Source organism: Schistocerca piceifrons, chromosome 5, assembly GCF_021461385.2.
Source record: "Schistocerca piceifrons isolate TAMUIC-IGC-003096 chromosome 5, iqSchPice1.1, whole genome shotgun sequence".
NCBI lineage: Eukaryota > Metazoa > Arthropoda > Insecta > Orthoptera > Acrididae > Schistocerca > Schistocerca piceifrons.
In genome coordinates, this window is record NC_060142.1 from 598,667,141 (window position 1) to 598,690,040 (window position 22,900).

Consider the following 22,900-nt stretch of genomic DNA (forward strand, 5'->3'; position numbering starts at 1 on the left):
TCATGTGTGACACTGCAGTAGAGGGACGCCCGCTACAAAAGACGTATTCTTTACATTCAATTTCAGCATATACGTCGCGAGTGCCACATGACATGGCCTGTCTCTCGATGTCGATTTGTATTTGGTGTGTCTTAAGTGTCGGTCTGCAGTAGGCCGCTGTTGGCCGAGCGACGTGCAGTCGCCTTACATGAAGCCCCATGGGCAACGCCAGTGCCACTGTGGACAACAGCGCACTGTAGCCAGAGAGAGGAGCCGAAAGGCGCATTTCGCAGTCGAGCCACGCTATCCCACAAGCTGTGCACTAGGTCAGGATTGTGCAGACCGCTAACTTTTGGTGGGCCGACGCTCGTCCTCGATCGTAAGGGCGAAACATTCAAGAGATTTGGAAAACGGCAATGTGGACACCCCCAGCAGCAGCTGTGTGCCAAATCCGATATCTGGTCGAGGGCTGCAAGATTCAGTATGATGAAGTAACAATTTGGGGATAGCTCACAACCGCTAAGCTGCCGCCTTCTTAGCTCAGTGGTAGAGCACTGGTCTCGTAAACCAGGGGTCGTGAGTTCGAACCTCACAGAAGGCATTCATTTTTTAAACCTTTCTGCAAGGAGCGGAGCTATCTCGAGCAGCATCTAACACATGGCAGTACACTGAATGAAAGGGATGTTCTACAACCTATGACAAGTATTCTACTGGCCTCAGAGGTTTTCTGAATGCATAGGCAGAACATTGGTTTGTATGCATTTTGTAGTATAATGTCATGCTTGGCGATGTCATTCGTTTACGAGCCTCGCTACAGTGTGCATGCACGTTATCCATGTGAAGAGGCGTAAGCAAATGCTACCATTCTGCGAGATTCCTGCAGAAGGTATACGAATTGCGTTGATATACAGAGCACAAGGGAGCCAAAGTCAAGGCCTCCGTGGCGCAATCGGCGAGCGCGTTCGGCTGTTAACCGAAAGGTTGGTGGTTCGAGCCCACCCGGGGGCGAAATCGTTTTAACCGGCACCGAGGTGAGGACATACGTCAACTTTGTTAGAGATACACAGCTAGTGTGACAATTTGGCTGCGTTTGAGTGATGCCACAGAGCCTTATACACATTCAGCCAAGTGACACTGTAGGTAAAAACATGGCCCTACACAGACGTTCTGCTGTTTTCCTTTTTATTCGTCATGTGTGACACTGCAGTAGAGGGACGCCCGCTACAAAAGACGTATTCTTTACATTCAATTTCAGCATATACGTCGCGAGTGCCACATGACATGGCCTGTCTCTCGATGTCGATTTGTATTTGGTGTGTCTTAAGTGTCGGTCTGCAGTAGGCCGCTGTTGGCCGAGCGACGTGCAGTCGCCTTACATGAAGCCCCATGGGCAACGCCAGTGCCACTGTGGACAACAGCGCACTGTAGCCAGAGAGAGGAGCCGAAAGGCGCATTTCGCAGTCGAGCCACGCTATCCCACAAGCTGTGCACTAGGTCAGGATTGTGCAGACCGCTAACTTTTGGTGGGCCGACGCTCGTCGTCGATCGTAAGGGCGAAACATTCAAGAGATTTGGAAAACGGCAATGTGGACACCCCCAGCAGCAGCTGTGTGCCAAATCCGATATCTGGTCGAGGGCTGCAAGATTCAGTATGATGAAGTAACAATTTGGGGATAGCTCACAAACGCTAAGCTGCCGCCTTCTTAGCTCAGTGGTAGAGCACTGGTCTCGTAAACCAGGGGTCGTGAGTTCGAACCTCACAGAAGGCATTCATTTTTTAAACCTTCCTGCAAGGAGCGGAGCTATCTCGAGCAGCATCTAACACATGGCAGTACACTGAATGAAAGGGATGTTCTACAACCTATGACAAGTATTCTACTGGCCTCAGAGGTTTTCTGAATGCATAGGCAGAACATTGGTTTGTATGCATTTTGTAGTATAATGTCATGCTTGGCGATGTCATTCGTTTACGAGCCTCGCTACAGTGTGCATGCACGTTATCCACGTGAAGAGGCGTAAGCAAATGCTACCATTCTGCGAGATTCCTGCAGAAGGTATACGAATTGCGTTGATATACAGAGCACAAGGGAGCCAAAGTCAAGGCCTCCGTGGCGCAATCGGCTAGCGCGTTCGGCTGTTAACCGAAAGGTTGGTGGTTCGAGCCCACCCGGGGGCGAAATCGTTTTAACCGGCACCGAGGTGAGGACATACGTCAACTTTGTTAGAGATACACAGCTAGTGTGACAATTTGGCTGCGTTTGAGTGATGCCACAGAGCCTTATACACATTCAGCCAAGTGACACTGTAGGTAAAAACATGGCCCTACACAGACGTTCTGCTGTTTTCCTTTTTATTCGTCATGTGTGACACTGCAGTAGAGGGACGCCCGCTACAAAAGACGTATTCTTTACATTCAATTTCAGCATATACGTCGCGAGTGCCACATGACATGGCCTGTCTCTCGATGTCGATTTGTATTTGGTGTGTCTTAAGTGTCGGTCTGCAGTAGGCCGCTGTTGGCCGAGCGACGTGCAGTCGCCTTACATGAAGCCCCATGGGCAACGCCAGTGCCACTGTGGACAACAGCGCACTGTAGCCAGAGAGAGGAGCCGAAAGGCGCATTTCGCAGTCGAGCCACGCTATCCCACAAGCTGTGCACTAGGTCAGGATTGTGCAGACCGCTAACTTTTGGTGGGCCGACGCTCGTCCTCGATCGTAAGGGCGTAACATTCAAGAGATTTGGAAAACGGCAATGTGGACACCCCCAGCAGCAGCTGTGTGCCAAATCCGATATCTGGTCGAGGGCTGCAAGATTCAGTATGATGAAGTAACAATTTGGGGATAGCTCACAAACGCTAAGCTGCCGCCTTCTTAGCTCAGCGGTAGAGCACTGGTCTCGTAAACCAGGGGTCGTGAGTTCGAACCTCACAGAAGGCATTCATTTTTTAAACCTTCCTGCAAGGAGCGGAGCTATCTCGAGCAGCATCTAACACATGGCAGTACACTGAATGAAAGGGATGTTCTACAACCTATGACAAGTATTCTACTGGCCTCAGAGGTTTTCTGAATGCATAGGCAGAACATTGGTTTGTATGCATTTTGTAGTATAATGTCATGCTTGGCGATGTCATTCGTTTACGAGCCTCGCTACAGTGTGCATGCACGTTATCCATGTGAAGAGGCGTAAGCAAATGCTACCATTCTGCGAGAGTCCTGCAGAAGGTATACGAATTGCGTTGATATACAGAGCACAAGGGAGCTAAAGTCAAGGCCTCCGTGGCGCAATCGGCTAGCGCGTTCGGCTGTTAACCGAAAGGTTGGTGGTTCGAGCCCACCCGGGGGCGAAATCGTTTTAACCGGCACCGAGGTGAGGACATACGTCAACTTTGTTAGAGATACACAGCTAGTGTGACAATTTGGCTGCGTTTGAGTGATGCCACAGAGCCTTATACACATTCAGCCAAGTGACACTGTAGGTAAAAACATGGCCCTACACAGACGTTCTGCTGTTTTCCTTTTTATTCGTCATGTGTGACACTGCAGTAGAGGGACGCCCGCTACAAAAGACGTATTCTTTACATTCAATTTCAGCATATACGTCGCGAGTGCCACATGACATGGCCTGTCTCTCGATGTCGATTTGTATTTGGTGTGTCTTAAGTGTCGGTCTGCAGTAGGCCGCTGTTGGCCGAGCGACGTGCAGTCGCCTTACATGAAGCCCCATGGGCAACGCCAGTGCCACTGTGGACAACAGCGCACTGTAGCCAGAGAGAGGAGCCGAAAGGCGCATTTCGCAGTCGAGCCACGCTATCCCACAAGCTGTGCACTAGGTCAGGATTGTGCAGACCGCTAACTTTTGGTGGGCCGACGCTCGTCCTCGATCGTAAGGGCGAAACATTCAAGAGATTTGGAAAACGGCAATGTGGACACCCCCAGCAGCAGCTGTGTGCCAAATCCGATATCTGGTCGAGGGCTGCAAGATTCAGTATGATGAAGTAACAATTTGGGGATAGCTCACAAACGCTAAGCTGCCGCCTTCTTAGCTCAGTGGTAGAGCACTGGTCTCGTAAACCAGGGGTCGTGAGTTCGAACCTCACAGAAGGCATTCATTTTTTAAACCTTCCTGCAAGGAGCGGAGCTATCTCGAGCAGCATCTAACACATGGCAGTACACTGAATGAAAGGGATGTTCTACAACCTATGACAAGTATTCTACTGGCCTCAGAGGTTTTCTGAATGCATAGGCAGAACATTGGTTTGTATGCATTTTGTAGTATAATGTCATGCTTGGCGATGTCATTCGTTTACGAGCCTCGCTACAGTGTGCATGCACGTTATCCATGTGAAGAGGCGTAAGCAAATGCTACCATTCTGCGAGATTCCTGCAGAAGGTATACGAATTGCGTTGATATACAGAGCACAAGGGAGCCAAAGTCAAGGCCTCCGTGGCGCAATCGGCTAGCGCGTTCGGCTGTTAACCGAAAGGTTGGTGGTTCGAGCCCACCCGGGGGCGAAATCGTTTTAACCGGCACCGAGGTGAGGACATACGTCAACTTTGTTAGAGATACACAGCTAGTGTGACAATTTGGCTGCGTTTGAGTGATGCCACAGAGCCTTATACACATTCAGCCAAGTGACACTGTAGGTAAAAACATGGCCCTACACAGACGTTCTGCTGTTTTCCTTTTTATTCGTCATGTGTGACACTGCAGTAGAGGGACGCCCGCTACAAAAGACGTATTCTTTACATTCAATTTCAGCATATACGTCGCGAGTGCCACATGACATGGCCTGTCTCTCGATGTCGATTTGTATTTGGTGTGTCTTAAGTGTCGGTCTGCAGTAGGCCGCTGTTGGCCGAGCGACGTGCAGTCGCCTTACATGAAGCCCCATGGGCAACGCCAGTGCCACTGTGGACAACAGCGCACTGTAGCCAGAGAGAGGAGCCGAAAGGCGCATTTCGCAGTCGAGCCACGCTATCCCACAAGCTGTGCACTAGGTCAGGATTGTGCAGACCGCTAACTTTTGGTGGGCCGACGCTCGTCCTCGATCGTAAGGGCGAAACATTCAAGAGATTTGGAAAACGGCAATGTGGACACCCCCAGCAGCAGCTGTGTGCCAAATCCGATATCTGGTCGAGGGCTGCAAGATTCAGTATGATGAAGTAACAATTTGGGGATAGCTCACAAACGCTAAGCTGCCGCCTTCTTAGCTCAGTGGTAGAGCACTGGTCTCGTAAACCAGGGGTCGTGAGTTCGAACCTCACAGAAGGCATTCATTTTTTAAACCTTCCTGCAAGGAGCGGAGCTATCTCGAGCAGCATCTAACACATGGCAGTACACTGAATGAAAGGGATGTTCTACAACCTATGACAAGTATTCTACTGGCCTCAGAGGTTTTCTGAATGCATAGGCAGAACATTGGTTTGTATGCATTTTGTAGTATAATGTCATGCTTGGCGATGTCATTCGTTTACGAGTCTCGCTACAGTGTGCATGCACGTTATCCATGTGAAGAGGCGTAAGCAAATGCTACCATTCTGCGAGATTCCTGCAGAAGGTATACGAATTGCGTTGATATACAGAGCACAAGGGAGCCAAAGTCAAGGCCTCCGTGGCGCAATCGGCTAGCGCGTTCGGCTGTTAACCGAAAGGTTGGTGGTTCGAGCCCACCCGGGGGCGAAATCGTTTTAACCGGCACCGAGGTGAGGACATACGTCAACTTTGTTAGAGATACACAGCTAGTGTGACAATTTGGCTGCGTTTGAGTGATGCCACAGAGCCTTATACACATTCAGCCAAGTGACACTGTAGGTAAAAACATGGCCCTACACAGACGTTCTGCTGTTTTCCTTTTTATTCGTCATGTGTGACACTGCAGTAGAGGGACGCCCGCTACAAAAGACGTATTCTTTACATTCAATTTCAGCATATACGTCGCGAGTGCCACATGACATGGCCTGTCTCTCGATGTCGATTTGTATTTGGTGTGTCTTAAGTGTCGGTCTGCAGCAGGCCGCTGTTGGCCGAGCGACGTGCAGTCGCCTTACATGAAGCCCCATGGGCAACGCCAGTGCCACTGTGGACAACAGCGCACTGTAGCCAGAGAGAGGAGCCGAAAGGCGCATTTCGCAGTCGAGCCACGCTATCCCACAAGCTGTGCACTAGGTCAGGATTGTGCAGACCGCTAACTTTTGGTGGGCCGACGCTCGTCCTCGATCGTAAGGGCGAAACATTCAAGAGATTTGGAAAACGGCAATGTGGACACCCCCAGCAGCAGCTGTGTGCCAAATCCGATATCTGGTCGAGGGCTGCAAGATTCAGTATGATGAAGTAACAATTTGGGGATAGCTCACAAACGCTAAGCTGCCGCCTTCTTAGCTCAGTGGTAGAGCACTGGTCTCGTAAACCAGGGGTCGTGAGTTCGAACCTCACAGAAGGCATTCATTTTTTAAACCTTCCTGCAAGGAGCGGAGCTATCTCGAGCAGCATCTAACACATGGCAGTACACTGAATGAAAGGGATGTTCTACAACCTATGACAAGTATTCTACTGGCCTCAGAGGTTTTCTGAATGCATAGGCAGAACATTGGTTTGTATGCATTTTGTAGTATAATGTCATGCTTGGCGATGTCATTCGTTTACGAGCCTCGCTACAGTGTGCATGCACGTTATCCACGTGAAGAGGCGTAAGCAAATGCTACCATTCTGCGAGATTCCTGCAGAAGGTATACGAATTGCGTTGATATACAGAGCACAAGGGAGCCAAAGTCAAGGCCTCCGTGGCGCAATCGGCTAGCGCGTTCGGCTGTTAACCGAAAGGTTGGTGGTTCGAGCCCACCCGGGGGCGAAATCGTTTTAACCGGCACCGAGGTGAGGACATACGTCAACTTTGTTAGAGATACACAGCTAGTGTGACAATTTGGCTGCGTTTGAGTGATGCCACAGAGCCTTATACACATTCAGCCAAGTGACACTGTAGGTAAAAACATGGCCCTACACAGACGTTCTGCTGTTTTCCTTTTTATTCGTCATGTGTGACACTGCAGTAGAGGGACGCCCGCTACAAAAGACGTATTCTTTACATTCAATTTCAGCATATACGTCGCGAGTGCCACATGACATGGCCTGTCTCTCGATGTCGATTTGTATTTGGTGTGTCTTAAGTGTCGGTCTGCAGTAGGCCGCTGTTGGCCGAGCGACGTGCAGTCGCCTTACATGAAGCCCCATGGGCAACGCCAGTGCCACTGTGGACAACAGCGCACTGTAGCCAGAGAGAGGAGCCGAAAGGCGCATTTCGCAGTCGAGCCACGCTATCCCACAAGCTGTGCACTAGGTCAGGATTGTGCAGACCGCTAACTTTTGGTGGGCCGACGCTCGTCCTCGATCGTAAGGGCGTAACATTCAAGAGATTTGGAAAACGGCAATGTGGACACCCCCAGCAGCAGCTGTGTGCCAAATCCGATATCTGGTCGAGGGCTGCAAGATTCAGTATGATGAAGTAACAATTTGGGGATAGCTCACAAACGCTAAGCTGCCGCCTTCTTAGCTCAGCGGTAGAGCACTGGTCTCGTAAACCAGGGGTCGTGAGTTCGAACCTCACAGAAGGCATTCATTTTTTAAACCTTCCTGCAAGGAGCGGAGCTATCTCGAGCAGCATCTAACACATGGCAGTACACTGAATGAAAGGGATGTTCTACAACCTATGACAAGTATTCTACTGGCCTCAGAGGTTTTCTGAATGCATAGGCAGAACATTGGTTTGTATGCATTTTGTAGTATAATGTCATGCTTGGCGATGTCATTCGTTTACGAGCCTCGCTACAGTGTGCATGCACGTTATCCATGTGAAGAGGCGTAAGCAAATGCTACCATTCTGCGAGAGTCCTGCAGAAGGTATACGAATTGCGTTGATATACAGAGCACAAGGGAGCTAAAGTCAAGGCCTCCGTGGCGCAATCGGCTAGCGCGTTCGGCTGTTAACCGAAAGGTTGGTGGTTCGAGCCCACCCGGGGGCGAAATCGTTTTAACCGGCACCGAGGTGAGGACATACGTCAACTTTGTTAGAGATACACAGCTAGTGTGACAATTTGGCTGCGTTTGAGTGATGCCACAGAGCCTTATACACATTCAGCCAAGTGACACTGTAGGTAAAAACATGGCCCTACACAGACGTTCTGCTGTTTTCCTTTTTATTCGTCATGTGTGACACTGCAGTAGAGGGACGCCCGCTACAAAAGACGTATTCTTTACATTCAATTTCAGCATATACGTCGCGAGTGCCACATGACATGGCCTGTCTCTCGATGTCGATTTGTATTTGGTGTGTCTTAAGTGTCGGTCTGCAGTAGGCCGCTGTTGGCCGAGCGACGTGCAGTCGCCTTACATGAAGCCCCATGGGCAACGCCAGTGCCACTGTGGACAACAGCGCACTGTAGCCAGAGAGAGGAGCCGAAAGGCGCATTTCGCAGTCGAGCCACGCTATCCCACAAGCTGTGCACTAGGTCAGGATTGTGCAGACCGCTAACTTTTGGTGGGCCGACGCTCGTCCTCGATCGTAAGGGCGAAACATTCAAGAGATTTGGAAAACGGCAATGTGGACACCCCCAGCAGCAGCTGTGTGCCAAATCCGATATCTGGTCGAGGGCTGCAAGATTCAGTATGATGAAGTAACAATTTGGGGATAGCTCACAAACGCTAAGCTGCCGCCTTCTTAGCTCAGTGGTAGAGCACTGGTCTCGTAAACCAGGGGTCGTGAGTTCGAACCTCACAGAAGGCATTCATTTTTTAAACCTTCCTGCAAGGAGCGGAGCTATCTCGAGCAGCATCTAACACATGGCAGTACACTGAATGAAAGGGATGTTCTACAACCTATGACAAGTATTCTACTGGCCTCAGAGGTTTTCTGAATGCATAGGCAGAACATTGGTTTGTATGCATTTTGTAGTATAATGTCATGCTTGGCGATGTCATTCGTTTACGAGCCTCGCTACAGTGTGCATGCACGTTATCCATGTGAAGAGGCGTAAGCAAATGCTACCATTCTGCGAGATTCCTGCAGAAGGTATACGAATTGCGTTGATATACAGAGCACAAGGGAGCCAAAGTCAAGGCCTCCGTGGCGCAATCGGCTAGCGCGTTCGGCTGTTAACCGAAAGGTTGGTGGTTCGAGCCCACCCGGGGGCGAAATCGTTTTAACCGGCACCGAGGTGAGGACATACGTCAACTTTGTTAGAGATACACAGCTAGTGTGACAATTTGGCTGCGTTTGAGTGATGCCACAGAGCCTTATACACATTCAGCCAAGTGACACTGTAGGTAAAAACATGGCCCTACACAGACGTTCTGCTGTTTTCCTTTTTATTCGTCATGTGTGACACTGCAGTAGAGGGACGCCCGCTACAAAAGACGTATTCTTTACATTCAATTTCAGCATATACGTCGCGAGTGCCACATGACATGGCCTGTCTCTCGATGTCGATTTGTATTTGGTGTGTCTTAAGTGTCGGTCTGCAGTAGGCCGCTGTTGGCCGAGCGACGTGCAGTCGCCTTACATGAAGCCCCATGGGCAACGCCAGTGCCACTGTGGACAACAGCGCACTGTAGCCAGAGAGAGGAGCCGAAAGGCGCATTTCGCAGTCGAGCCACGCTATCCCACAAGCTGTGCACTAGGTCAGGATTGTGCAGACCGCTAACTTTTGGTGGGCCGACGCTCGTCCTCGATCGTAAGGGCGAAACATTCAAGAGATTTGGAAAACGGCAATGTGGACACCCCCAGCAGCAGCTGTGTGCCAAATCCGATATCTGGTCGAGGGCTGCAAGATTCAGTATGATGAAGTAACAATTTGGGGATAGCTCACAAACGCTAAGCTGCCGCCTTCTTAGCTCAGTGGTAGAGCACTGGTCTCGTAAACCAGGGGTCGTGAGTTCGAACCTCACAGAAGGCATTCATTTTTTAAACCTTCCTGCAAGGAGCGGAGCTATCTCGAGCAGCATCTAACACATGGCAGTACACTGAATGAAAGGGATGTTCTACAACCTATGACAAGTATTCTACTGGCCTCAGAGGTTTTCTGAATGCATAGGCAGAACATTGGTTTGTATGCATTTTGTAGTATAATGTCATGCTTGGCGATGTCATTCGTTTACGAGTCTCGCTACAGTGTGCATGCACGTTATCCATGTGAAGAGGCGTAAGCAAATGCTACCATTCTGCGAGATTCCTGCAGAAGGTATACGAATTGCGTTGATATACAGAGCACAAGGGAGCCAAAGTCAAGGCCTCCGTGGCGCAATCGGCTAGCGCGTTCGGCTGTTAACCGAAAGGTTGGTGGTTCGAGCCCACCCGGGGGCGAAATCGTTTTAACCGGCACCGAGGTGAGGACATACGTCAACTTTGTTAGAGATACACAGCTAGTGTGACAATTTGGCTGCGTTTGAGTGATGCCACAGAGCCTTATACACATTCAGCCAAGTGACACTGTAGGTAAAAACATGGCCCTACACAGACGTTCTGCTGTTTTCCTTTTTATTCGTCATGTGTGACACTGCAGTAGAGGGACGCCCGCTACAAAAGACGTATTCTTTACATTCAATTTCAGCATATACGTCGCGAGTGCCACATGACATGGCCTGTCTCTCGATGTCGATTTGTATTTGGTGTGTCTTAAGTGTCGGTCTGCAGCAGGCCGCTGTTGGCCGAGCGACGTGCAGTCGCCTTACATGAAGCCCCATGGGCAACGCCAGTGCCACTGTGGACAACAGCGCACTGTAGCCAGAGAGAGGAGCCGAAAGGCGCATTTCGCAGTCGAGCCACGCTATCCCACAAGCTGTGCACTAGGTCAGGATTGTGCAGACCGCTAACTTTTGGTGGGCCGACGCTCGTCCTCGATCGTAAGGGCGAAACATTCAAGAGATTTGGAAAACGGCAATGTGGACACCCCCAGCAGCAGCTGTGTGCCAAATCCGATATCTGGTCGAGGGCTGCAAGATTCAGTATGATGAAGTAACAATTTGGGGATAGCTCACAAACGCTAAGCTGCCGCCTTCTTAGCTCAGTGGTAGAGCACTGGTCTCGTAAACCAGGGGTCGTGAGTTCGAACCTCACAGAAGGCATTCATTTTTTAAACCTTCCTGCAAGGAGCGGAGCTATCTCGAGCAGCATCTAACACATGGCAGTACACTGAATGAAAGGGATGTTCTACAACCTATGACAAGTATTCTACTGGCCTCAGAGGTTTTCTGAATGCATAGGCAGAACATTGGTTTGTATGCATTTTGTAGTATAATGTCATGCTTGGCGATGTCATTCGTTTACGAGCCTCGCTACAGTGTGCATGCACGTTATCCATGTGAAGAGGCGTAAGCAAATGCTACCATTCTGCGAGATTCCTGCAGAAGGTATACGAATTGCGTTGATATACAGAGCACAAGGGAGCCAAAGTCAAGGCCTCCGTGGCGCAATCGGCTAGCGCGTTCGGCTGTTAACCGAAAGGTTGGTGGTTCGAGCCCACCCGGGGGCGAAATCGTTTTAACCGGCACCGAGGTGAGGACATACGTCAACTTTGTTAGAGATACACAGCTAGTGTGACAATTTGGCTGCGTTTGAGTGATGCCACAGAGCCTTATACACATTCAGCCAAGTGACACTGTAGGTAAAAACATGGCCCTACACAGACGTTCTGCTGTTTTCCTTTTTATTCGTCATGTGTGACACTGCAGTAGAGGGACGCCCGCTACAAAAGACGTATTCTTTACATTCAATTTCAGCATATACGTCGCGAGTGCCACATGACATGGCCTGTCTCTCGATGTCGATTTGTATTTGGTGTGTCTTAAGTGTCGGTCTGCAGTAGGCCGCTGTTGGCCGAGCGACGTGCAGTCGCCTTACATGAAGCCCCATGGGCAACGCCAGTGCCACTGTGGACAACAGCGCACTGTAGCCAGAGAGAGGAGCCGAAAGGCGCATTTCGCAGTCGAGCCACGCTATCCCACAAGCTGTGCACTAGGTCAGGATTGTGCAGACCGCTAACTTTTGGTGGGCCGACGCTCGTCCTCGATCGTAAGGGCGAAACATTCAAGAGATTTGGAAAACGGCAATGTGGACACCCCCAGCAGCAGCTGTGTGCCAAATCCGATATCTGGTCGAGGGCTGCAAGATTCAGTATGATGAAGTAAGAATTTGGGGATAGCTCACAAACGCTAAGCTGCCGCCTTCTTAGCTCAGTGGTAGAGCACTGGTCTCGTAAACCAGGGGTCGTGAGTTCGAACCTCACAGAAGGCATTCATTTTTTAAACCTTCCTGCAAGGAGCGGAGCTATCTCGAGCAGCATCTAACACATGGCAGTACACTGAATGAAAGGGATGTTCTACAACCTATGACAAGTATTCTACTGGCCTCAGAGGTTTTCTGAATGCATAGGCAGAACATTGGTTTGTATGCATTTTGTAGTATAATGTCATGCTTGGCGATGTCATTCGTTTACGAGCCTCGCTACAGTGTGCATGCACGTTATCCATGTGAAGAGGCGTAAGCAAATGCTACCATTCTGCGAGATTCCTGCAGAAGGTATACGAATTGCGTTGATATACAGAGCACAAGGGAGCCAAAGTCAAGGCCTCCGTGGCGCAATCGGCTAGCGCGTTCGGCTGTTAACCGAAAGGTTGGTGGTTCGAGCCCACCCGGGGGCGAAATCGTTTTAACCGGCACCGAGGTGAGGACATACGTCAACTTTGTTAGAGATACACAGCTAGTGTGACAATTTGGCTGCGTTTGAGTGATGCCACAGAGCCTTATACACATTCAGCCAAGTGACACTGTAGGTAAAAACATGGCCCTACACAGACGTTCTGCTGTTTTCCTTTTTATTCGTCATGTGTGACACTGCAGTAGAGGGACGCCCGCTACAAAAGACGTATTCTTTACATTCAATTTCAGCATATACGTCGCGAGTGCCACATGACATGGCCTGTCTCTCGATGTCGATTTGTATTTGGTGTGTCTTAAGTGTCGGTCTGCAGTAGGCCGCTGTTGGCCGAGCGACGTGCAGTCGCCTTACATGAAGCCCCATGGGCAACGCCAGTGCCACTGTGGACAACAGCGCACTGTAGCCAGAGAGAGGAGCCGAAAGGCGCATTTCGCAGTCGAGCCACGCTATCCCACAAGCTGTGCACTAGGTCAGGATTGTGCAGACCGCTAACTTTTGGTGGGCCGACGCTCGTCCTCGATCGTAAGGGCGAAACATTCAAGAGATTTGGAAAACGGCAATGTGGACACCCCCAGCAGCAGCTGTGTGCCAAATCCGATATCTGGTCGAGGGCTGCAAGATTCAGTATGATGAAGTAACAATTTGGGGATAGCTCACAAACGCTAAGCTGCCGCCTTCTTAGCTCAGTGGTAGAGCACTGGTCTCGTAAACCAGGGGTCGTGAGTTCGAACCTCACAGAAGGCATTCATTTTTTAAACCTTCCTGCAAGGAGCGGAGCTATCTCGAGCAGCATCTAACACATGGCAGTACACTGAATGAAAGGGATGTTCTACAACCTATGACAAGTATTCTACTGGCCTCAGAGGTTTTCTGAATGCATAGGCAGAACATTGGTTTGTATGCATTTTGTAGTATAATGTCATGCTTGGCGATGTCATTCGTTTACGAGCCTCGCTACAGTGTGCATGCACGTTATCCATGTGAAGAGGCGTAAGCAAATGCTACCATTCTGCGAGATTCCTGCAGAAGGTATACGAATTGCGTTGATATACAGAGCACAAGGGAGCCAAAGTCAAGGCCTCCGTGGCGCAATCGGCTAGCGCGTTCGGCTGTTAACCGAAAGGTTGGTGGTTCGAGCCCACCCGGGGGCGAAATCGTTTTAACCGGCACCGAGGTGAGGACATACGTCAACTTTGTTAGAGATACACAGCTAGTGTGACAATTTGGCTGCGTTTGAGTGATGCCACAGAGCCTTATACACATTCAGCCAAGTGACACTGTAGGTAAAAACATGGCCCTACACAGACGTTCTGCTGTTTTCCTTTTTATTCGTCATGTGTGACACTGCAGTAGAGGGACGCCCGCTACAAAAGACGTATTCTTTACATTCAATTTCAGCATATATGTCGCGAGTGCCACATGACATGGCCTGTCTCTCGATGTCGATTTGTATTTGGTGTGTCTTAAGTGTCGGTCTGCAGTAGGCCGCTGTTGGCCGAGCGACGTGCAGTCGCCTTACATGAAGCCCCATGGGCAACGCCAGTGCCACTGTGGACAACAGCGCACTGTAGCCAGAGAGAGGAGCCGAAAGGCGCATTTCGCAGTCGAGCCACGCTATCCCACAAGCTGTGCAGTAGGTCAGGATTGTGCAGACCGCTAACTTTTGGTGGGCCGACGCTCGTCCTCGATCGTAAGGGCGAAACATTCAAGAGATTTGGAAAACGGCAATGTGGACACCCCCAGCAGCAGCTGTGTGCCAAATCCGATATCTGGTCGAGGGCTGCAAGATTCAGTATGATGAAGTAACAATTTGGGGATAGCTCACAAACGCTAAGCTGCCGCCTTCTTAGCTCAGTGGTAGAGCACTGGTCTCGTAAACCAGGGGTCGTGAGTTCGAACCTCACAGAAGGCATTCATTTTTTAAACCTTCCTGCAAGGAGCGGAGCTATCTCGAGCAGCATCTAACACATGGCAGTACACTGAATGAAAGGGATGTTCTACAACCTATGACAAGTATTCTACTGGCCTCAGAGGTTTTCTGAATGCATAGGCAGAACATTGGTTTGTATGCATTTTGTAGTATAATGTCATGCTTGGCGATGTCATTCGTTTACGAGCCTCGCTACAGTGTGCATGCACGTTATCCATGTGAAGAGGCGTAAGCAAATGCTACCATTCTGCGAGATTCCTGCAGAAGGTATACGAATTGCGTTGATATACAGAGCACAAGGGAGCCAAAGTTAAGGCCTCCGTGGCGCAATCGGCTAGCGCGTTCGGCTGTTAACCGAAAGGTTGGTGGTTCGAGCCCACCCGGGGGCGAAATCGTTTTAACCGGCACCGAGGTGAGGACATACGTCAACTTTGTTAGAGATACACAGCTAGTGTGACAATTTGGCTGCGTTTGAGTGATGCCACAGAGCCTTATACACATTCAGCCAAGTGACACTGTAGGTAAAAACATGGCCCTACACAGACGTTCTGCTGTTTTCCTTTTTATTCGTCATGTGTGACACTGCAGTAGAGGGACGCCCGCTACAAAAGATGTATTCTTTACATTCAATTTCAGCATATACGTCGCGAGTGCCACATGACATGGCCTGTCTCTCGATGTCGATTTGTATTTGGTGTGTCTTAAGTGTCGGTCTGCAGTAGGCCGCTGTTGGCCGAGCGACGTGCAGTCGCCTTACATGAAGCCCCATGGGCAACGCCAGTGCCACTGTGGACAACAGCGCACTGTAGCCAGAGAGAGGAGCCGAAAGGCGCATTTCGCAGTCGAGCCACGCTATCCCACAAGCTGTGCACTAGGTCAGGATTGTGCAGACCGCTAACTTTTGGTGGGCCGACGCTCGTCCTCGATCGTAAGGGCGAAACATTCAAGAGATTTGGAAAACGGCAATGTGGACACCCCCAGCAGCAGCTGTGTGCCAAATCCGATATCTGGTCGAGGGCTGCAAGATTCAGTATGATGAAGTAACAATTTGGGGATAGCTCACAAACGCTAAGCTGCCGCCTTCTTAGCTCAGTGGTAGAGCACTGGTCTCGTAAACCAGGGGTCGTGAGTTCGAACCTCACAGAAGGCATTCATTTTTTAAACCTTCCTGCAAGGAGCGGAGCTATCTCGAGCAGCATCTAACACATGGCAGTACACTGAATGAAAGGGATGTTCTACAACCTATGACAAGTATTCTACTGGCCTCAGAGGTTTTCTGAATGCATAGGCAGAACATTGGTTTGTATGCATTTTGTAGTATAATGTCATGCTTGGCGATGTCATTCGTTTACGAGCCTCGCTACAGTGTGCATGCACGTTATCCATGTGAAGAGGCGTAAGCAAATGCTACCATTCTGCGAGATTCCTGCAGAAGGTATACGAATTGCGTTGATATACAGAGCACAAGGGAGCCAAAGTCAAGGCCTCCGTGGCGCAATCGGCTAGCGCGTTCGGCTGTTAACCGAAAGGTTGGTGGTTCGAGCCCACCCGGGGGCGAAATCGTTTTAACCGGCACCGAGGTGAGGACATACGTCAACTTTGTTAGAGATACACAGCTAGTGTGACAATTTGGCTGCGTTTGAGTGATGCCACAGAGCCTTATACACATTCAGCCAAGTGACACTGTAGGTAAAAACATGGCCCTACACAGACGTTCTGCTGTTTTCCTTTTTATTCGTCATGTGTGACACTGCAGTAGAGGGACGCCCGCTACAAAAGACGTATTCTTTACATTCAATTTCAGCATATACGTCGCGAGTGCCACATGACATGGCCTGTCTCTCGATGTCGATTTGTATTTGGTGTGTCTTAAGTGTCGGTCTGCAGTAGGCCGCTGTTGGCCGAGCGACGTGCAGTCGCCTTACATGAAGCCCCATGGGCAACGCCAGTGCCACTGTGGACAACAGCGCACTGTAGCCAGAGAGAGGAGCCGAAAGGCGCATTTCGCAGTCGAGCCACGCTATCCCACAAGCTGTGCACTAGGTCAGGATTGTGCAGACCGCTAACTTTTGGTGGGCCGACGCTCGTCCTCGATCGTAAGGGCGAAACATTCAAGAGATTTGGAAAACGGCAATGTGGACACCCCCAGCAGCAGCTGTGTGCCAAATCCGATATCTGGTCGAGGGCTGCAAGATTCAGTATGATGAAGTAACAATTTGGGGATAGCTCACAAACGCTAAGCTGCCGCCTTCTTAGCTCAGTGGTAGAGCACTGGTCTCGTAAACCAGGGGTCGTGAGTTCGAACCTCACAGAAGGCATTCATTTTTTAAACCTTCCTGCAAGGAGCGGAGCTATCTCGAGCAGCATCTAACACATGGCAGTACACTGAATGAAAGGGATGTTCTACAACCTATGACAAGTATTCTACTGGCCTCAGAGGTTTTCTGAATGCATAGGCAGAACATTGGTTTGTATGCATTTTGTAGTATAATGTCATGCTTGGCGATGTCATTCGTTTACGAGCCTCGCTACAGTGTGCATGCACGTTATCCATGTGAAGAGGCGTAAGCAAATGCTACCATTCTGCGAGATTCCTGCAGAAGGTATACGAATTGCGTTGATATACAGAGCACAAGGGAGCCAAAGTCAAGGCCTCCGTGGCGCAATCGGCTAGCGCGTTCGGCTGTTAACCGAAAGGTTGGTGGTTCGAGCCCACCCGGGGGCGAAATCGTTTTAACCGGCACCGAGGTGAGGACATACGTCAACTTTGTTAGAGATACACAGCTAGTGTGACAATTTGGCTGCGTTTGAGTGATGCCACAGAGCCTTATACACATTCAGCCAAGTGACACTGTAGGTAAAAACATGGCCCTACACAGACGTTCTGCTGTTTTCCTTTTTATTCGTCATGTGTGACACTGCAGTAGAGGGACGCCCGCTACAAAAGACGTATTCTTTACATTCAATTTCAGCATATACGTCGCGAGTGCCACATGACATGGCCTGTCTCTCGATGTCGATTTGTATTTGGTGTGTCTTAAGTGTCGGTCTGCAGTAGGCCGCTGTTGGCCGAGCGACGTGCAGTCGCCTTACATGAAGCCCCATGGGCAACGCCAGTGCCACTGTGGACAACAGCGCACTGTAGCCAGAGAGAGGAGCCGAAAGGCGCATTTCGCAGTCGAGCCACGCTATCCCACAAGCTGTGCACTAGGTCAGGATTGTGCAGACCGCTAACTTTTGGTGGGCCGACGCTCGTCCTCGATCGTAAGGGCGAAACATTCAAGAGATTTGGAAAACGGCAATGTGGACACCCCCAGCAGCAGCTGTGTGCCAAATCCGATATCTGGTCGAGGGCTGCAAGATTCAGTATGATGAAGTAACAATTTGGGGATAGCTCACAAACGCTAAGCTGCCGCCTTCTTAGCTCAGTGGTAGAGCACTGGTCTCGTAAACCAGGGGTCGTGAGTTCGAACCTCACAGAAGGCATTCATTTTTTAAACCTTCCTGCAAGGAGCGGAGCTATCTCGAGCAGCATCTAACACATGGCAGTACACTGAATGAAAGGGATGTTCTACAACCTATGACAAGTATTCTACTGGCCTCAGAGGTTTTCTGAATGCATAGGCAGAACATTGGTTTGTATGCATTTTGTAGTATAATGTCATGCTTGGCGATGTCATTCGTTTACGAGCCTCGCTACAGTGTGCATGCACGTTATCCATGTGAAGAGGCGTAAGCAAATGCTACCATTCTGCGAGATTCCTGCAGAAGGTATACGAATTGCGTTGATATACAGAGCACAAGGGAGCCAAAGTCAAGGCCTCCGTGGCGCAATCGGCTAGCGCGTTCGGCTGTTAACCGAAAGGTTGGTGGTTCGAGCCCACCCGGGGGCGAAATCGTTTTAACCGGCACCGAGGTGAGGACATACGTCAACTTTGTTAGAGATACACAGCTAGTGTGACAATTTGGCTGCGTTTGAGTGATGCCACAGAGCCTTATACACATTCAGCCAAGTGACACTGTAGGTAAAAACATGGCCCTACACAGACGTTCTGCTGTTTTCCTTTTTATTCGTCATGTGTGACACTGCAGTAGAGGGACGCCCGCTACAAAAGACGTATTCTTTACATTCAATTTCAGCATATACGTCGCGAGTGCCACATGACATGGCCTGTCTCTCGATGTCGATTTGTATTTGGTGTGTCTTAAGTGTCGGTCTGCAGTAGGCCGCTGTTGGCCGAGCGACGTGCAGTCGCCTTACATGAAGCCCCATGGGCAACGCCAGTGCCACTGTGGACAACAGCGCACTGTAGCCAGAGAGAGGAGCCGAAAGGCGCATTTCGCAGTCGAGCCACGCTATCCCACAAGCTGTGCACTAGGTCAGGATTGTGCAGACCGCTAACTTTTGGTGGGCCGACGCTCGTCCTCGATCGTAAGGGCGAAACATTCAAGAGATTTGGAAAACGGCAATGTGGACACCCCCAGCAGCAGCTGTGTGCCAAATCCGATATCTGGTCGAGGGCTGCAAGATTCAGTATGATGAAGTAACAATTTGGGGATAGCTCACAAACGCTAAGCTGCCGCCTTCTTAGCTCAGTGGTAGAGCACTGGTCTCGTAAACCAGGGGTCGTGAGTTCGAACCTCACAGAAGGCATTCATTTTTTAAACCTTCCTGCAAGGAGCGGAGCTATCTCGAGCAGCATCTAACACATGGCAGTACACTGAATGAAAGGGATGTTCTACAACCTATGACAAGTATTCTACTGGCCTCAGAGGTTTTCTGAATGCATAGGCAGAACATTGGTTTGTATGCATTTTGTAGTATAATGTCATGCTTGGCGATGTCATTCGTTTACGAGCCTCGCTACAGTGTGCATGCACGTTATCCATGTGAAGAGGCGTAAGCAAATGCTACCATTCTGCGAGATTCCTGCAGAAGGTATACGAATTGCGTTGATATACAGAGCACAAGGGAGCCAAAGTCAAGGCCTCCGTGGCGCAATCGGCTAGCGCGTTCGGCTGTTAACCGAAAGGTTGGTGGTTCGAGCCCACCCGGGGGCGAAATCGTTTTAACCGGCACCGAGGTGAGGACATACGTCAACTTTGTTAGAGATACACAGCTAGTGTGACAATTTGGCTGCGTTTGAGTGATGCCACAGAGCCTTATACACATTCAGCCAAGTGACACTGTAGGTAAAAACATGGCCCTACACAGACGTTCTGCTGTTTTCCTTTTTATTCGTCATGTGTGACACTGCAGTAGAGGGACGCCCGCTACAAAAGACGTATTCTTTACATTCAATTTCAGCATATATGTCGCGAGTGCCACATGACATGGCCTGTCTCTCGATGTCGATTTGTATTTGGTGTGTCTTAAGTGTCGGTCTGCAGTAGGCCGCTGTTGGCCGAGCGACGTGCAGTCGCCTTACATGAAGCCCCATGGGCAACGCCAGTGCCACTGTGGACAACAGCGCACTGTAGCCAGAGAGAGGAGCCGAAAGGCGCATTTCGCAGTCGAGCCACGCTATCCCACAAGCTGTGCAGTAGGTCAGGATTGTGCAGACCGCTAACTTTTGGTGGGCCGACGCTCGTCCTCGATCGTAAGGGCGAAACATTCAAGAGATTTGGAAAACGGCAATGTGGACACCCCCAGCAGCAGCTGTGTGCCAAATCCGATATCTGGTCGAGGGCTGCAAGATTCAGTATGATGAAGTAACAATTTGGGGATAGCTCACAAACGCTAAGCTGCCGCCTTCTTAGCTCAGTGGTAGAGCACTGGTCTCGTAAACCAGGGGTCGTGAGTTCGAACCTCACAGAAGGCATTCATTTTTTAAACCTTCCTGCAAGGAGCGGAGCTATCTCGAGCAGCATCTAACACATGGCAGTACACTGAATGAAAGGGATGTTCTACAACCTATGACAAGTATTCTACTGGCCTCAGAGGTTTTCTGAATGCATAGGCAGAACATTGGTTTGTATGCATTTTGTAGTATAATGTCATGCTTGGCGATGTCATTCGTTTACGAGCCTCGCTACAGTGTGCATGCACGTTATCCATGTGAAGAGGCGTAAGCAAATGCTACCATTCTGCGAGATTCCTGCAGAAGGTATACGAATTGCGTTGATATACAGAGCACAAGGGAGCCAAAGTTAAGGCCTCCGTGGCGCAATCGGCTAGCGCGTTCGGCTGTTAACCGAAAGGTTGGTGGTTCGAGCCCACCCGGGGGCGAAATCGTTTTAACCGGCACCGAGGTGAGGACATACGTCAACTTTGTTAGAGATACACAGCTAGTGTGACAATTTGGCTGCGTTTGAGTGATGCCACAGAGCCTTATACACATTCAGCCAAGTGACACTGTAGGTAAAAACATGGCCCTACACAGACGTTCTGCTGTTTTCCTTTTTATTCGTCATGTGTGACACTGCAGTAGAGGGACGCCCGCTACAAAAGACGTATTCTTTACATTCAATTTCAGCATATACGTCGCGAGTGCCACATGACATGGCCTGTCTCTCGATGTCGATTTGTATTTGGTGTGTCTTAAGTGTCGGTCTGCAGTAGGCCGCTGTTGGCCGAGCGACGTGCAGTCGCCTTACATGAAGCCCCATGGGCAACGCCAGTGCCACTGTGGACAACAGCGCACTGTAGCCAGAGAGAGGAGCCGAAAGGCGCATTTCGCAGTCGAGCCACGCTATCCCACAAGCTGTGCACTAGGTCAGGATTGTGCAGACCGCTAACTTTTGGTGGGCCGACGCTCGTCCTCGATCGTAAGGGCGAAACATTCAAGAGATTTGGAAAACGGCAATGTGGACACCCCCAGCAGCAGCTGTGTGCCAAATCCGATATCTGGTCGAGGGCTGCAAGATTCAGTATGATGAAGTAACAATTTGGGGATAGCTCACAAACGCTAAGCTGCCGCCTTCTTAGCTCAGTGGTAGAGCACTGGTCTCGTAAACCAGGGGTCGTGAGTTCGAACCTCACAGAAGGCATTCATTTTTTAAACCTTCCTGCAAGGAGCGGAGCTATCTCGAGCAGCATCTAACACATGGCAGTACACTGAATGAAAGGGATGTTCTACAACCTATGACAAGTATTCTACTGGCCTCAGAGGTTTTCTGAATGCATAGGCAGAACATTGGTTTGTATGCATTTTGTAGTATAATGTCATGCTTGGCGATGTCATTCGTTTACGAGCCTCGCTACAGTGTGCATGCACGTTATCCATGTGAAGAGGCGTAAGCAAATGCTACCATTCTGCGAGATTCCTGCAGAAGGTATACGAATTGCGTTGATATACAGAGCACAAGGGAGCCAAAGTCAAGGCCTCCGTGGCGCAATCGGCTAGCGCGTTCGGCTGTTAACCGAAAGGTTGGTGGTTCGAGCCCACCCGGGGGCGAAATCGTTTTAACCGGCACCGAGGTGAGGACATACGTCAACTTTGTTAGAGATACACAGCTAGTGTGACAATTTGGCTGCGTTTGAGTGATGCCACAGAGCCTTATACACATTCAGCCAAGTGACACTGTAGGTAAAAACATGGCCCTACACAGACGTTCTGCTGTTTTCCTTTTTATTCGTCATGTGTGACACTGCAGTAGAGGGACGCCCGCTACAAAAGACGTATTCTTTACATTCAATTTCAGCATATACGTCGCGAGTGCCACATGACATGGCCTGTCTCTCGATGTCGATTTGTATTTGGTGTGTCTTAAGTGTCGGTCTGCAGTAGGCCGCTGTTGGCCGAGCGACGTGCAGTCGCCTTACATGAAGCCCCATGGGCAACGCCAGTGCCACTGTGGACAACAGCGCACTGTAGCCAGAGAGAGGAGCCGAAAGGCGCATTTCGCAGTCGAGCCACGCTATCCCACAAGCTGTGCACTAGGTCAGGATTGTGCAGACCGCTAACTTTTGGTGGGCCGACGCTCGTCCTCGATCGTAAGGGCGAAACATTCAAGAGATTTGGAAAACGGCAATGTGGACACCCCCAGCAGCAGCTGTGTGCCAAATCCGATATCTGGTCGAGGGCTGCAAGATTCAGTATGATGAAGTAACAATTTGGGGATAGCTCACAAACGCTAAGCTGCCGCCTTCTTAGCTCAGTGGTAGAGCACTGGTCTCGTAAACCAGGGGTCGTGAGTTCGAACCTCACAGAAGGCATTCATTTTTTAAACCTTCCTGCAAGGAGCGGAGCTATCTCGAGCAGCATCTAACACATGGCAGTACACTGAATGAAAGGGATGTTCTACAACCTATGACAAGTATTCTACTGGCCTCAGAGGTTTTCT

General features: G+C 50.0%; 39 non-coding genes across 39 annotated transcripts; all 39 read left to right on the forward strand.

Moving 5' to 3' along the window:
* The first annotated feature begins 508 nt into the window (after positions 1-508).
* On the forward strand, positions 509-580 carry Trnat-cgu. Its single transcript has one exon. It is a non-coding gene; the product is annotated as a tRNA-Thr (tRNA).
* A 333-nt stretch (positions 581-913) lies between these two features.
* Trnan-guu lies at positions 914-987 on the forward strand. The gene has a single exon. It is a non-coding gene; the product is annotated as a tRNA-Asn (tRNA).
* A 689-nt stretch (positions 988-1,676) lies between these two features.
* On the forward strand, positions 1,677-1,748 carry Trnat-cgu. The gene has a single exon. It is a non-coding gene; the product is annotated as a tRNA-Thr (tRNA).
* Positions 1,749-2,081: 333 nt separating this feature from the next.
* On the forward strand, positions 2,082-2,155 carry Trnan-guu. Its single transcript has one exon. It is a non-coding gene; the product is annotated as a tRNA-Asn (tRNA).
* A 689-nt stretch (positions 2,156-2,844) lies between these two features.
* On the forward strand, positions 2,845-2,916 carry Trnat-cgu. The gene has a single exon. It is a non-coding gene; the product is annotated as a tRNA-Thr (tRNA).
* A 333-nt stretch (positions 2,917-3,249) lies between these two features.
* Trnan-guu lies at positions 3,250-3,323 on the forward strand. Its single transcript has one exon. It is a non-coding gene; the product is annotated as a tRNA-Asn (tRNA).
* Positions 3,324-4,012: 689 nt separating this feature from the next.
* Positions 4,013-4,084, forward strand: Trnat-cgu. Its single transcript has one exon. It is a non-coding gene; the product is annotated as a tRNA-Thr (tRNA).
* Positions 4,085-4,417: 333 nt separating this feature from the next.
* On the forward strand, positions 4,418-4,491 carry Trnan-guu. Its single transcript has one exon. It is a non-coding gene; the product is annotated as a tRNA-Asn (tRNA).
* A 689-nt stretch (positions 4,492-5,180) lies between these two features.
* Trnat-cgu lies at positions 5,181-5,252 on the forward strand. Its single transcript has one exon. It is a non-coding gene; the product is annotated as a tRNA-Thr (tRNA).
* Positions 5,253-5,585: 333 nt separating this feature from the next.
* Trnan-guu lies at positions 5,586-5,659 on the forward strand. Its single transcript has one exon. It is a non-coding gene; the product is annotated as a tRNA-Asn (tRNA).
* Positions 5,660-6,348: 689 nt separating this feature from the next.
* On the forward strand, positions 6,349-6,420 carry Trnat-cgu. The gene has a single exon. It is a non-coding gene; the product is annotated as a tRNA-Thr (tRNA).
* A 333-nt stretch (positions 6,421-6,753) lies between these two features.
* Trnan-guu lies at positions 6,754-6,827 on the forward strand. Its single transcript has one exon. It is a non-coding gene; the product is annotated as a tRNA-Asn (tRNA).
* Positions 6,828-7,516: 689 nt separating this feature from the next.
* On the forward strand, positions 7,517-7,588 carry Trnat-cgu. The gene has a single exon. It is a non-coding gene; the product is annotated as a tRNA-Thr (tRNA).
* A 333-nt stretch (positions 7,589-7,921) lies between these two features.
* Positions 7,922-7,995, forward strand: Trnan-guu. The gene has a single exon. It is a non-coding gene; the product is annotated as a tRNA-Asn (tRNA).
* A 689-nt stretch (positions 7,996-8,684) lies between these two features.
* Positions 8,685-8,756, forward strand: Trnat-cgu. Its single transcript has one exon. It is a non-coding gene; the product is annotated as a tRNA-Thr (tRNA).
* Positions 8,757-9,089: 333 nt separating this feature from the next.
* Trnan-guu lies at positions 9,090-9,163 on the forward strand. Its single transcript has one exon. It is a non-coding gene; the product is annotated as a tRNA-Asn (tRNA).
* Positions 9,164-9,852: 689 nt separating this feature from the next.
* Trnat-cgu lies at positions 9,853-9,924 on the forward strand. The gene has a single exon. It is a non-coding gene; the product is annotated as a tRNA-Thr (tRNA).
* Positions 9,925-10,257: 333 nt separating this feature from the next.
* Trnan-guu lies at positions 10,258-10,331 on the forward strand. Its single transcript has one exon. It is a non-coding gene; the product is annotated as a tRNA-Asn (tRNA).
* Positions 10,332-11,020: 689 nt separating this feature from the next.
* Trnat-cgu lies at positions 11,021-11,092 on the forward strand. The gene has a single exon. It is a non-coding gene; the product is annotated as a tRNA-Thr (tRNA).
* Positions 11,093-11,425: 333 nt separating this feature from the next.
* On the forward strand, positions 11,426-11,499 carry Trnan-guu. Its single transcript has one exon. It is a non-coding gene; the product is annotated as a tRNA-Asn (tRNA).
* Positions 11,500-12,188: 689 nt separating this feature from the next.
* Trnat-cgu lies at positions 12,189-12,260 on the forward strand. Its single transcript has one exon. It is a non-coding gene; the product is annotated as a tRNA-Thr (tRNA).
* Positions 12,261-12,593: 333 nt separating this feature from the next.
* Positions 12,594-12,667, forward strand: Trnan-guu. Its single transcript has one exon. It is a non-coding gene; the product is annotated as a tRNA-Asn (tRNA).
* Positions 12,668-13,356: 689 nt separating this feature from the next.
* Positions 13,357-13,428, forward strand: Trnat-cgu. Its single transcript has one exon. It is a non-coding gene; the product is annotated as a tRNA-Thr (tRNA).
* A 333-nt stretch (positions 13,429-13,761) lies between these two features.
* Trnan-guu lies at positions 13,762-13,835 on the forward strand. Its single transcript has one exon. It is a non-coding gene; the product is annotated as a tRNA-Asn (tRNA).
* Positions 13,836-14,524: 689 nt separating this feature from the next.
* Positions 14,525-14,596, forward strand: Trnat-cgu. Its single transcript has one exon. It is a non-coding gene; the product is annotated as a tRNA-Thr (tRNA).
* Positions 14,597-14,929: 333 nt separating this feature from the next.
* On the forward strand, positions 14,930-15,003 carry Trnan-guu. The gene has a single exon. It is a non-coding gene; the product is annotated as a tRNA-Asn (tRNA).
* Positions 15,004-15,692: 689 nt separating this feature from the next.
* Trnat-cgu lies at positions 15,693-15,764 on the forward strand. The gene has a single exon. It is a non-coding gene; the product is annotated as a tRNA-Thr (tRNA).
* A 333-nt stretch (positions 15,765-16,097) lies between these two features.
* Trnan-guu lies at positions 16,098-16,171 on the forward strand. The gene has a single exon. It is a non-coding gene; the product is annotated as a tRNA-Asn (tRNA).
* Positions 16,172-16,860: 689 nt separating this feature from the next.
* On the forward strand, positions 16,861-16,932 carry Trnat-cgu. Its single transcript has one exon. It is a non-coding gene; the product is annotated as a tRNA-Thr (tRNA).
* A 333-nt stretch (positions 16,933-17,265) lies between these two features.
* Trnan-guu lies at positions 17,266-17,339 on the forward strand. The gene has a single exon. It is a non-coding gene; the product is annotated as a tRNA-Asn (tRNA).
* Positions 17,340-18,028: 689 nt separating this feature from the next.
* Trnat-cgu lies at positions 18,029-18,100 on the forward strand. Its single transcript has one exon. It is a non-coding gene; the product is annotated as a tRNA-Thr (tRNA).
* Positions 18,101-18,433: 333 nt separating this feature from the next.
* Positions 18,434-18,507, forward strand: Trnan-guu. The gene has a single exon. It is a non-coding gene; the product is annotated as a tRNA-Asn (tRNA).
* A 689-nt stretch (positions 18,508-19,196) lies between these two features.
* On the forward strand, positions 19,197-19,268 carry Trnat-cgu. Its single transcript has one exon. It is a non-coding gene; the product is annotated as a tRNA-Thr (tRNA).
* Positions 19,269-19,601: 333 nt separating this feature from the next.
* Trnan-guu lies at positions 19,602-19,675 on the forward strand. The gene has a single exon. It is a non-coding gene; the product is annotated as a tRNA-Asn (tRNA).
* A 689-nt stretch (positions 19,676-20,364) lies between these two features.
* On the forward strand, positions 20,365-20,436 carry Trnat-cgu. The gene has a single exon. It is a non-coding gene; the product is annotated as a tRNA-Thr (tRNA).
* A 333-nt stretch (positions 20,437-20,769) lies between these two features.
* On the forward strand, positions 20,770-20,843 carry Trnan-guu. Its single transcript has one exon. It is a non-coding gene; the product is annotated as a tRNA-Asn (tRNA).
* Positions 20,844-21,532: 689 nt separating this feature from the next.
* On the forward strand, positions 21,533-21,604 carry Trnat-cgu. Its single transcript has one exon. It is a non-coding gene; the product is annotated as a tRNA-Thr (tRNA).
* A 333-nt stretch (positions 21,605-21,937) lies between these two features.
* Positions 21,938-22,011, forward strand: Trnan-guu. The gene has a single exon. It is a non-coding gene; the product is annotated as a tRNA-Asn (tRNA).
* Positions 22,012-22,700: 689 nt separating this feature from the next.
* Positions 22,701-22,772, forward strand: Trnat-cgu. Its single transcript has one exon. It is a non-coding gene; the product is annotated as a tRNA-Thr (tRNA).
* Positions 22,773-22,900: the final 128 nt, after the last annotated feature.